Here is a 13637-nt window from a genome sequence, read left to right as displayed (position 1 = left end):
GACTGGCCTGTCTGCTTCAAAACATACAGCTGTGATTTATCACTGGTTCTGTCAAAATTGCAAGAAAAAAAACAAACAGAGCTGTCAGAGCTCCACTGCAAGACAGCGTGGTATGTCTGCGTGTGACTATTAAGAAATGTGTCTCCCAGAGCAAGATGTGCCTAAAATAATAACACATTCTACATCATTTGTTTTTTTCACCGAGAACAAAAAATATGATGTTAGAGAAGCATTAACGAGAAGATCGCACTTGTCCCAAAGTGTTTTAAATAAAATAAAAACATTTTACAAGGCAGCAAGAAAAAGCAGAACAGAAACAGAAAGTCTTTAAAAGTGACTGATCTTTTCTGCCAGGTCGTTCGACAGCTGAGAGTCATTGTGATGTATGAACAAATTTAGTTTTGCTAAAGAGAAGATTTGATTTTTAAACAAAAGCAAGATGGATAAAAGGTTTAAATACAACAGCAAAACACAGTTTGTTCATAACCTCGACGTAATCAAGTATAATTAATGTCCATGATGTGAAAATTCATTTATGATTTCACTGTGACTTTCAGAATTGGTAATTACTGATCTCCTATCACTTGTGTTTTTCTAACACCTCAGATGAATCTTGGCAGTAACACGGGGAGTCATTTAATCTAGATGAGTTTCATTTCCACTCTGAAATCATTTTACAGTTGAGCTCAATTTCCCAAAAAAAAAAAATATATATATATATATGTGTGTGTGTGTGTGTGTGTGTGTGTGTGTGTGTGTGTGTGTGTGTGTGTGTGTGTGTGTGTGTGTGTGTGTGTGTTATTTTCCTGGACAATCAGAAACAAAGCCAAAAAGATCTGATAAAAACTTCCAGAAAGCTGAGAGAGAACCCTGCTTTCGCGCCCTCGGAGTGACTGCTGGGGCCGCAGCCATGCAAGGGTAACGTCTGTCAGGGAGATAAGAGCTGAGGAGAAGGCCTTCAGGCTATGGCTTATCACACACATACCTGGAGGGAATACACAAGCACACACATACGCCTAGGACAGGGGTGAGAAGTCTTTCACATAGAGAGATTTGAGTTGGGGGGAGGTTTATATCTCACCTCTGTATCACTGGGCACCCGACAGCTGTAACTTTAGTCTGTTTCTCTGTCTCATAGCAGGATGACCTTCCAGACAACAGATTACCACCACCAGTGTGGGGGCTCCAAGAAAAAGAGACTGTGAAACTGTGAATTTCCACTGCTACATATTTGTTGTCTATGACTAGAGCTTTTTGTGTGACTGACCCACGGCGATCAGTGGAAAAGGTTACTGTGAAATTTGTAATAATTGAACACTGGTGTAAAATCGTCGTATCTTCTGTTCATAGAGTTTCGGCGATCAATGGCAGACTTTTGTAGAGCCACAATGACTTTAGGACTCAAAGGAGGCTATCCCATGAAACGTTGTATTGGTGTAATTTGTCGTTTTAACTTTTTCAGAAAGATGTTGGGCTAACAGCATTGTTCTAATGTTTTTTTTAAAAAAAAATTATATTATAACACAGTTATACTCCATATGTTCCCTGGGGGCCAATCAAGTTTCACTTTGACAACTTGACTGATGACCATTTTCTGCCTCACTAAGTAGGGATGGAAATTATCAGAATTTAATGATTCCAATTCCATCATCAATATCACATATCAATTTTATTCCTTATCGATTCTCTCTGGCTCCGCTTTGAGAGTCACCACCATCGCTAAGCAGTATATCAAAGACATTAGACATTAGATTGCTTTAGTGTTTCTATGTAAAATGACCAAAACATCGTCTCATAATTACCAGTTATAACAATATAAACCTATAGGCTATAGTCCAACACCAAGAAAATGTCCATATGTCCATATCCACGCTGTAAACTGTGCTATTATTTTCATCCTCTGGCACATTAACTGAAATCAGCTGATTTTAGCGCAAGTGCAAGTAGATCGATAGGCAAACAGATTAACAATTGGTTCTCGATTCCCATCCCTGTCACTAAGTTTCCAGTTAATGTTCAGCTGTAACCAAAGTCATTCCCAATGACATGCAGTAGCAGCTATTAACCCTTTAAGACCTACCATAGAACCAAGTCCGCCAGAGCTTATATTATATTTTTACATGTTGTAGAGCCATTTTTGGGAGCATTTCAAGTTGCTATACATCAATACAACCATTATAGCCCAGATTTTAATAATATGTCTGCATTAAGTGCATAGTAATTACATAAATTGCAAAAAAGTGCAATAAACTACAAAAAAATTGAAAATCGTTTTTGTTTTTTTAACATATATTTCTAGTTAGAGAAATTTAAGAGGCTTATCCCTCAAAACTGTAAATACAAAAAAGTTGCACAAAATAGTTTCCCACCACAGGAAATTTATTTTGAGTGTCTTCATAGTTTTATTTTTGAAATACACCAATTTTTATATACTGCAGGAAAAACGAAAATAAATATTATACTGCAAATTTGCAAAAAAGCAGCATATGCATCAAAATAAACTATTTCTAGCAGTGCAATATGAGTCCTAAGCATCCCAGAAACGACACAGAAAGTCATAAAGTCAAAGAAAACTTTTAAAAACACCAGAATAGGCTCATGAGGCCCTGATGGTAAAAAAAACTACATTTCCGCAAATGACGTCACTTCCGGTTTCGGGCATGTCATGGCGGACATGCAAAAGTTCACGCTGACGTCTATTCCAACGTAGGAAGTGTTATGAACAGCTGATCGGATCGGCAAAGCGTGTTTCTGGAATATTATGTTTTTGTTGCTGCAAGTGCTTTTTATGCAGTTTTTGCAAAGCTATATGTGGAAGGAAACCGTGACCTAGGACAAGCTGATGGCATAAGATGTAAGTACAACTCCTCGGGTTTCATTTGCAAAAAAAATTATTGCGCTAGCTTACGTGGTTGGAGAGCTACCGGGATTTAAAAATAGTCATGCAAAACAGAGCGTGCCCGCTCCAACCGGCTTTAAAGGGTTAAATAGAGTGAAATAAGGTATTTGCCTCTTAGGTTTAGTGTCAGTTCTTGTGTCAAACTAATATAGTTTGGCAATTTTTTATGAATTTCATAAGATAAGGGAAATGCAATTATTTTGTTTAGATTCAGTCATTGAGGACTAACCTTCATTTTCACTGAATTTTCACTAAAATATTTTTCTTTGTTCATTAACTGGCCCCTGACCTGCTGTAATGCTTAGAAAATAGCCCCTGGCAACACAGGTTTAGCATCCCTGAGTATTGTGAAGAATGCCAAGTAAAACTGAAGCACAGAGTATTCGACAGCAGCCTGTAAATACTGCATAACAGACCTTACATTCAGTTTCCACCTGAAATATAATCAGTTGGTGCCAAAGCAACTAATAAACTTTAAGGTAGTGTGGCTAAAAAGCATTTTGTATTTTGAGCTCTACATAAAGTGACAATCATAAACCGAAACAGAAAAGGCGAAAATTGTGAGCAAGCAAGTAAATCACAACACATAAGTGAGCAATTATCTGCTCTGTCTCTTGCAGTTATCGAATATTATATGTGTATATATAGTGTGGAGACTAATTACACCCTTCCAATGCAGTGCAGAGGCTGCTCTTGCTCAGTAGGATGTTTATACAACTGTGTGGGAGTAGACTTTCTGACATGCTGGCAATTAAAATGTTTATTATTATTCTTTGGGGGAAGTGTGCTCTTTAAATGCAAAGGTTTGGTATAATTTCATTAAAGTAAAAAAACTTACTCTACTACTATGAAAAGTGGAGATGCACCATCCAAGTTAGAGCAGAGTGGAGGCCAAGAATCAAGCATTAAGATCTCATTGCAGCGTAATAACTCTCTGTGTCTGGTATTCATTTAACATAATGTAAGTATAGCACAGTGCCTCTTGTTCCTCTCTATGTAGTGCAAGACAACAGCATTGGAATGATAATAGATGTGTTTTTGGAGCAGGAGGGTAGGTAGAGACAGGAGGGCTTTTAACCAAAAGGTCAAAAGTTTAGTCCCAACATCAGCCTGTGAGCATGTGCCAGCAGCTGCATGGCCTTTCCAAGGTACTGCATCTCCACTCCCTCAGTGTGTCTGTAGACACTGCTTAAGAACTAAAATGTCAAACATATCCATGTAAACTCCAATGCTGAATTACTGAACGACAAAACGTACATTATGCAACACTGTGCTCAGGCAGAACATCAGAAATGAAACTCTAGTATATTACATGGAAAATGTAGCAAAAAAGCATTTAAAACAAGGTCTCTGGTCCAAAGAATGTCACCATTCAGTAAAACTATAATTAACAAAAGTGGGTAGAGTGATATTTAGGAAAATTCTTGTTCTGTGTTGTAGGTACAAAAATGACACCTAATTAGGATTAGGCCTGTAATTAGCTTAAAATACTAACATAGAGCATAATGGCTGTAAATTTGTGAGAGTGGCTGTGTGGTACAGGAACAAATTAGCAGAATTAGCAGAGGGATTAGGCCTTTGATTAACTGAAAATGAACCAAAATAGGGTTCAAAAGGTGAAAACACAGAAACGGAGAGGATGCTGGTGCCACAGACTAAAAAGTGTTGTTATTCCAAGTCTCACTGCTAGATTATTTTCTGGGAAGCAAGCCAAGAATTTAGTGTCACACTCTTAGCTGTCTGCGGTCCTGTTTTTTGTCCTTCAAGACAGTGACAAAGAATTAAACTGAGATGCCACATTTTTCAAGAACGGTGGGTTTTGGGGGTTCTTTTCACAGACGCAGCAGCATCGCTTCCTACAGGTGGTGTTTGTGTTTTGTTCCCTGGAACAGGCAGGAGTCAGACGAAAGCCACCGCCAGCTGAGATTAAGCAAGCGTCGAGTTGTGAATAAGAAAAACTGTTTAAAATTGTCTGGAATTATTCTTCCATTTCTGTGCTCCTGTGATGTAACTCTTTAACATTTGTTGCAGACAAAAAAGCTTTCCCAGTGTGTTGTTTAAAAGTTTGTTTTTCCGTTTTTTAAAATTCTACTTAATTGATATTACATGACCCTGTTGGCCAGTTTTGAAGCGTGTGATATGTCGACGAGACTTTCTCAGGATTACAGTATTTCATTCTTAGCTTTGAAGTGACCAGTGTGTGGACTTGGCTAGCTGAAATGTTAATGTTGTTCTTTAAAGGAGCCACTTATGGTCAAATTCCAGTCAAGAACCTTCTCTTAATTAAATTCATATCAGCTAATCTCCATCTCGACTTTGAAATAGATCCATCTGATCGAAATGGGTACATTATTGATATGCGTCAGAGTTGGAAAAGAAGCCGAGGGGCCGAAGGGGTTGAGTGTTGTGTGGTATGTGGTTTAAATATTTTAAAAAGAGGTATTCGTTTTTTTACCTGAATATTTCACGCTTGGGGCCCGCGTGGGTTGATGCAGTCAAGACTTTCCCTTTTACTACAGCAGTCAAAAGAGAAGGGTGAGCTCATTGAGAGAGCTGAGCCAAGCCAGGCACTGCTGGTTTCAATCAGGGAGAGGCAGCATGTGGGTGACCCTTGAATGCACAAACGAGCACACGCTTACACATGCTCATGATGCACTGTATCCACCTCCCCTGGGCTTTTATCCCATTTCTTCGTGTCTCGGTTTTCAGTATTTGTGGGTTTCTGAATCTCACGTCCAAATCCAAACTTCTTCAGCTGTCTGGCTCCAGGCAAAATTACATGTAATAGTTGACTAAATGCATTTCAAATAATGTATACAGCACATCATGAATATCACCTATAGCCTGTGTGCTCTATATATACCGCTGTGGATTTTTGTGGTACAAATCACCATCCTGCGATTTAAATGCACAAGCCCACAGTGTACTTATGTTTCGTATCTGCTTCGGCACACACGTTTATTTTGTTTTATTTTGTTATATGCACATTTGCTGTTGCACAGGCTCATTCTTCACTGGACTCAGGGTCAGATGTTACCTGCAACTGAAGCTTGGTGAGGGAGCAGTTCATGATTACCTCTGTGCTTCTGCGGCTGCTTTCTATTTCAACTTTAAAGACCCTGGGCCACAACTCAGCCACTCTCTTAGCTTTTATTTAAAATTTTTTCATTTTTTAATGCAGTTCATTCCTGCACACAGGTGCCGATAGTCACAAGAATACACACACGTGCACAGACACTTACATAAGCAGATAGAGCGCATGCACACACACACACACACTCACAAACTCCATCGAGACAAACACAAGCATGCACAGACACACAAATACTCGCAGAAGATCCAATTTGTGTTGAGGGCTTAGTCACTTTTCTCATTTCTCTCAGTGTTGCAACTGTGGGCTATTCCCTTCTGGCATGACGCATCCAAAAAGCTCAATAAACCGCCCATCTCGCTCTCCGCGTGTGTATGTGTGTGTTTATTTTTGTGTGTTTGTAATAATGAGCCAGACAGACTGGGTAGTGTCTAATCCTGCAGACCAGCTCACTGTCTTTCAATTTGCTAGCAGGGCTTGTTCAAGGCCAGGCTGGGTCAGACGGCTATCACAAACTGCAGCTAATCCACTATGAACTGATCAATGCAGAGAGAGGGAGAAGGTGTGGGAGGTTAACAGGGAGCGAGAGAAGGAGGGGTGTAAGGTTAGATGTTTGAGGGAGGACAATTTGCATATAGACCTCTAGGCAGGTAAATGAAGACAGGAAAGAGGAAATGAAGGGAAAACTGACCAGAGAAAATGAAGAGGGCAGGAGAGGATTGAAAAAGCTCAGTAAGTGCTGCATATGGACAATGGTCATCAGGCCAGAACTTAGTACTCAGAATCAAAAATTGAGTCTTCATCCTCCTGCATAGCTTGCTACCTGTCTGATTGTATTCATGATCAATTGTAGCAAAATAATAGCCACAAAAGTGGCAGCCATAGTAGAGTTGTACCTTGGGCGCTGTGACATTTTAACAATTGTATTTCTTAAAGCATTGAACATCCATGAATATTTCTTGATGTCTGCTCTCATAACGAGATATACCATAGTCGTTAATCAGGTCTGCAGTGCAGGGTAATATTGCTGTCTTGGTGTTACATTTAAGTTTTGGACAGGGAGAGCTGGATCTATCTGAACTGAGCAAAAGTATGCAAGCACACACTCGTTTCCTTTCCTCTTGTTCACCTTTGCTATTTCTCTCTGCTCTCTTGGGCCCCTTTAAACCCCCACCCCCCCGCCTTCTCCCTCACTCACCCTTGTCTTTCACTCTCCTCCCTTCCGTGGTCCAGATTTGCTTAGAAATGAGTCACCCAACCACAAATCGCCCCATTTAAGAGGGAGGGAGCAGTGGAGGAGTGGTGGGTGACTTGGAGAGGGAGATGAATTGAGTGCGAGTGGGTGAGAGGGATTGAGAGAGAGAGAGGAGAAGAGGGAGGCTGATGGCTGTTTTTCACTCAGCTGGTTTTGTTGATCAGTATCAGCAGCCAAGGTCTGGATGCAATCAGCTCCCTGCATTCAGCCAAGCAGAATGAGGCTAAAAATATATGTGACAGTGCACAACGCTGGCGCACACGCACACACGGATACAGTATCCAAATGGCATACGCACAGAGTGGCAGCGGTGCAAGTTCAATACATAATGCAGCACAGGCAGGGTGTAGAGGTAAGAGGACTTACCGGGGTTTTGGCTTATGACACATGAGACTGCCGGTGCTCACATGTGTGTGCGTCTTTGTGCATGTGTCCGTGTCTATTAGCCAGGCTGTGCGATGAATTAATGAAGCTACAGACATGTAGGTGTGAGACATCACACTAATTATGCCAGCAGTGCTGTAGCCTCGCCATCAATAATGTTCATTAAACTACTGAACCCACTCATGTTGACAGCTCTGGGTACGAGTGTGTGGAGAGCGAGTGTGTACGTACTGTATGCGTGTAACTGAAAAAGACTTACGCACACAAGCAGTGAGTAAGCACCACACTTGGATGATGGATCACCGCAGATTTGCATTAAACGCTTCTTTATGTCGACACGGCTGGCAGACAAAGGCATTTTTTTTATCATCTCTTCGTGTCCAAAGTTTTAGGCGGACTCCATAATCAATAAAAAAAAGAACTAAAACATCCCACTCATAGCTGTCTTTCATTTACATAATATGCAGAATTTTCATAGTCGGAGAGGTGATGTAATTCTTGACAAATAAATGCATTCACACCACACACGGGTGGAGCATTTAACTAAAACCGCTTTTTGTATGCTTTTGGCATATAAGTGAAAAGTGTCATTAAAGCTCCAACAAAAAAACCCTGAAAATAAGACTCACTGCCATCCTGCAAGACCATGTGGTTCAGTTTGTTAAAAGTATGTTCCAACTGCAGCACTTCATCCAAAATTCCAGGGTTGTAGTACATTTATTTTGATACCTAATAGCAAGCAGTTTCTCATCTCTGTAAAGCTGAGTGTTAACAAATTGAACCCCTGGGAAGCTGCAGCCCTGACCAATACTCAGTTGTTGCTTCATGTGTCCTCTCAGTGAGGGCTATAAACACAAATGTTAGAGGCAGTGAAATCTTTCCTTTCTTTCCTTTCTTTCCCAGCAATTCTCTAACATGACAGCATGTGAACTACCGAGAAGTGTCCGGTAAATGAGCTTGTTGAGAGTGTTGTGACTTTTATTTACAAGCTGTGGTTTTCTTGTAATCAGGGAGCAAGAAAATAAATGAACAGTATAAAAAAATGTAACAAAGCAAACAAACCGGAGGTGCGATCACGTCCTTAGGCAGAACTCAAGAATCAAACTGCCTGTCTTTATATTACAGGGTTGTCTCTGTAATCACAGACCACCCTGCTGGCCCAGTGGGTAGTAAGTGCTCATTTTGCAAGCAGCAATCTGGGTTTGATTAAATCAGACTTACAAAATGCACACACGATTTCACTGCAGTCTTTTACCTATAATAAGATTTAAGGGCTAATTGTAGAGACAGTTACAGTGAACATGACATCTTACAAGGCATCCAGTGATCCGGAGGCTCTTGACACCTCTAAGGTCAAAGCACTCATCATACAGGAGACACATATTTCTAAGGCATACCTAATTATCTACTGCTTGAGGATGTCACACAACCCTGTATAATCATGCAAGAGAAGACATTTCCATTACATCTTAGGATGTGTGTGTGGGGAGGGGGGGGTCTCAGTGGGTTATCCCGGCCTTTTTGTCAGATGACACCTAAACCAGATGTAAAATGCATATTATAAATGTATATTATTTCCTGATGAATCCACATGAAGTGCAGTCTGAACATCAAGCTTGGCAAATGAAAACCAGTTGAAAGTAACCAGCTGAATGTTGAGCTTTCATTGTGCAGCACGGCCTTGTAGATTATATTACAAGTACACTAGAAAGATAGAATGAACGTTTTGGTTAAGAACCCAATGCCTAGGGAGATTTAACCCATGGATGGTTCAAACTGAATTGACACTGTTGAAAAGCTTGAACTGACCTTCATTTTTAGAGACTGAAGTTCTTCAGATTCGTTAAGGACGCTTCACTGTGCTGCGTGTTGTCTGGGTCCAGTTGTAGTGAAATAACATGTTAGAGCCTTTTTCAATGCACAGCTAAAACTGCTAATGGCCTCAGTTTTTGGCACTGCAACATGCACCACAGGTGTTCAACTCAACTCACCCAAATGGTGTTAGTGGATGTACATGTACTCGAAATCAATATCCAGTCCTGTTACCTCCATGCTGTTCCCTTACAATGTGTTTTTATGACTGCATTTTACAACTGTACAGTTAATCTGTGCTCAGTAAAATTGCTGGCTGGAGTTTATCCCCTCAGAGGCTTTACATTCCTGTGGTGTTGTGTCAGAGCTTGGTGTGTGTGTATGTGCGCAAATGTTAGCGTTTGTAAAAAGTTGAGGCGCTTTTGTTGTGTTCATACATGCTTGTGTGTTTCGCAGGAGCACACGCTTTCACCAAACGGGTGTGTACAGGGTGTAATTTTTGTGCACTTCAACTTCAAGCTAAGGGTGGTTATTAAGGTGAATGGAGCCAGGAGTGGGGGAAATGTGTGTGCTTTCGTGTGTAAGTGAGCCAGTTATTGAGTGTTTGTACGAGAGACTGTGTGCGCAGCAGCTGGATGCTAAATAAGCATTGAGCTCGAACAGGAAAGTGGGGAGGTACTTGGGAAACCTCGTGAAGTTCATAACCCCTGCAGGGGGCCGCAGAATAGGGAAAATGTAATTAGACTGAATGTGTGTGCGTGTCTTTGTGTAGGAATGGGTTGCACTGATGTGTGTGTGTTCATGCATGCAGGTTTAAATGTGTTTCTGTAGAAAAAGAAATGCAATACAATTTTCAAGGTGAAAGAAATAATTAACTTCGCCCATTTATTTCCACTTATACCCATCCTTCTATCTATTATCTGTCCAAGTGGTCCTTTATCGACACCCGCTACCTACACCCCCCCTCCCTGCCTTTTCCACTCTCTCCCTCCCATCTGTTTGTGCTTTTTCGTTTTCATGCTATCTGTTTGCTCTGTGTCAGAAAGCATCCATTTGAAATCCTGAGAGTCTGAGGAGAGAGAGCACAGTGAGGCTCAATGGGCCAAGAAAAAAGCCAAAAACCGCATACTTTAAAAAAACACTGCCTCTCCTCTCCACTCGCCGACCCCTTCCTATGTCTCTTTTTTTGTAGTTTACAAGTTGTTTTTTTTCTTCTCTTTGCCCACTCTCTGATTATTTCCTCGCTGATGAAAAGTGAGGGGAGAGAGAGGCAGAGATGAAAAGCACCAGCAAGAATCCATGATGAAGAGACAGAATCGAAGATGATTTAGGAAGGAAATTTCCTCCCTCATTACAGCATCAAGGGGTTGCATGAGAAAAAGATTGAGATCGTCATGGAAACACCGGTAGTTGGATTTGTGTAAGACTTTGGTTGCAGGGCAAAAGAAATATGTGCACGCATGCATGCCTGTGTGCGTACAGGACCTGTCTGTGTGTGTATGCGTGAAGCTCGGGAATAATATGAGGGTAATTGAATAGATAGTGTAGCTCTGTGTCGTTATGTGTGTCTGCATCTGTGCAAGTCTGTGTCATCAATGGTAATTAAGCAAAGTCGGTGTGTGTGTGTGGTGTGGTGTGCAACCACTGCAGCTGAGTTCAAGATATGACACAGAAACACACTGAAGGCTTTTAGTATCTCATTGCTAATAGCTGCTGGTGAGGGTTGTGCATTTGTGAATGTGTATGTGTGTGCTACTGTCTCTATGTATGAGTGATTGGGAGAGAAATGAAGAGCATTCATCGCTGATACAGTATACATATACGTGTATGTGTGTGACTGATGGTGTTTGGATGTATTGGTGTGTTTGTGTACAGTGGGTGGACAATAAAAGACAACCTGGATGTTTTTCATTAAACTTCAATGATTAGCACACAAACTGTGACATAAAAGCGAATTCAAAGCCCCATTAAACATGGCACTACTACTTTCTTAATGCCATGTATTTCCCAGTGAGACACTAAAGGATTGTCCTTCTAAACTATAAAAAATTGTGTAACATCAAACTTGTGTACCTTTTAGCTTTGTCTGCAAAAGTAAAAGTATGCTTTGAGATTATTACGCAGTCACTGTAACAGTACTAATTAAGTTAGAGGTTGTTGTGATGACTCCAGTAACTTAAGGAGAAACACTAAGAGCTTTAGTTAATAAATAATAATGTGTGGCCTGCAAAGACACTTAAACGCAGTTTAAAGTGTTTGAATTTAATGTTCAGTTAATTATTACATGCTACAATTACTAACTTCAGGGAAGCACTTATTATTTTCTGAATGTGTTATTAATTCTAGTGCACAAACTACTCTTCGTGCACCCAGGTTAAACTCTAATTTATTCCTGACACAATTTGTGCTCCATACAAATCAGATAATATTAAAGGGAATAGTTTGAAATTTGGGGATTTTTTTTTATAGCACTCTCACTTTTGAGCGTTAGCTGAGATGACTAGACTGCAAAGTGAAATTATATTTCTTTATATTATCTTCTCTTGGCTATTGGCTCCCTCTAAAATACTAATAATTCAGTAATTGAATTTAAAATTCTTCTCCTCGTGTAGAGACCTGAATGATCAGACACTATAATATCAAAAAGACTTCATAGTATTATTGTATCCAGATAGGTTGCTTCTCTTAGACTGTAGGCTTATTTGTGGTTCCTAATTTCCAGAAGTACAATGGGAAGCAGAGCTTTCAGCTATCAGGCTCCTGTCGTGTGAAACCAACTCTCGATTTGGATTCAGGAGACGGACACCCTCTGCACTTTCCCTTGTGATAAAGCTTATAGTTAGGGCTGGATCAGGTGACCCTGAACTATCCCTTAGGTATGCTTCTGTAGGCTCAGGCTGCTTGGGAAGCAATCCTTTCTCCCTCACCTCTCTCCCACAGTTTGTGTTTTGCCCTTGATCTCTCTGTACTCCTCTTTTCTCCCCTCTCTCCCCTCACCCAGAACCAGTCACAACAGATGGCTGCCCCTCCCTGAGCCTGGATACGCTGGTGGTCTCATAAAGGGTCATCTGATTGTTGGTGTTCTCTCTTTCATTTTGGGATCTTTACCTTACACTATAAAGCGTTTTGGAAATGACTGTTGCTGTGAATTAGCACTATACATCAGTAGATTTAAATATATCACAGGGATGCACTGCAAAACAAAACCTCCAGTTTGAAAAAAAATGTCTGTTGTGAGTCTGAATTTGAAGCGTGGTGTGCGAAATCAGTGAAGTCCTTCACTGATTCATTCAGAAAAGAAAGGTTGTTTGAAGCGGTTGCAGCTAGAGAAATTCAAATTCGCACTGTCAGATGAAGTTTTTTCTCGAAGGTGCTGGTTTTTCAGGAAGTAACACAAGAGCACCCCAGAATAAATGGATAATTATGAGACAAAGTAATTACAGTGATACCGAAATGCTTAAGGAAATGACCAGAAGCGTGACGAGTCAGATGCCTTTGCATAAACTAGGTCTTTGTGCTGTAGTGTGTGTTTATGGGTACTATATGTCCATGTTTATATGATTGTTTGTATAAAGCAGACAATAAGAGATAAAAAATACTTGGCTATGTTTTAGCTGTGTAAACTTATACAAGCCTTCCAATTAAAGGGTACCTCGTAAATCAGGTTTGCGTATGTGCTACATAAACACCTATGTATAGTTTGCCGTAATCGTATTCATAAGAACTCAGTTGGTTTGCGTTGCCATCCATGAGTAACTGCTGATGAGAGTCAGCTAGATGCCGATGTTGATGAAAGTCCTTCATGCTGATCCTTGTGTGTCTCTTTAATCATGCTTAATTTTAACCAGTAAACTTGTTATGAAAAAAAAAAGCCCAAATTTTACAATCAAATCCTAGGAGCAATCTTTAAAAGTTTCCCTTTGTCCTAGTCAGCAGTGTTTACCTTCAGACTGCTGCGTCAGTGGTAAAGGTTACATTAAAAATCTCTTCCTACAGTACGTCTGTGATTTCCAGTCCGTGCTGCCTCTGGGCCTCATTATCCAAGCATGATAACATTTAGCGTCTCCCTCACCTCTTCCACCTCCGCTCACTTCTGCCATGATTGTGAGCTTGTGCCTCCCAGACTGCTTATACATGAGTAAATCACAAGTAAACCGCAGGTTGTTTGTTCATGACTAATTTCATAAAGCACAACA

At 40.5% G+C, this 13637-nt stretch overlaps 1 protein-coding gene across 3 annotated transcripts in view; it reads left to right on the top strand.

Annotated features, from left to right (window-relative positions):
• pvrl2l (PVR cell adhesion molecule related 2 like) overlaps nucleotides 1-13637 on the top strand; it is a 325880-nt gene that overhangs the window by 160825 nt on the left and 151418 nt on the right. The gene's annotated exons all lie outside the window — the stretch shown is intronic.

Source organism: Perissodus microlepis, chromosome 22 (assembly GCF_051167445.1).
Source record: "Perissodus microlepis isolate ML-2025 ecotype Zambia chromosome 22, ASM5116744v1, whole genome shotgun sequence".
Classification (NCBI taxonomy): domain Eukaryota; kingdom Metazoa; phylum Chordata; class Actinopteri; order Cichliformes; family Cichlidae; genus Perissodus; species Perissodus microlepis.
This window is presented reverse-complemented; position numbering and strand designations above follow the sequence as displayed.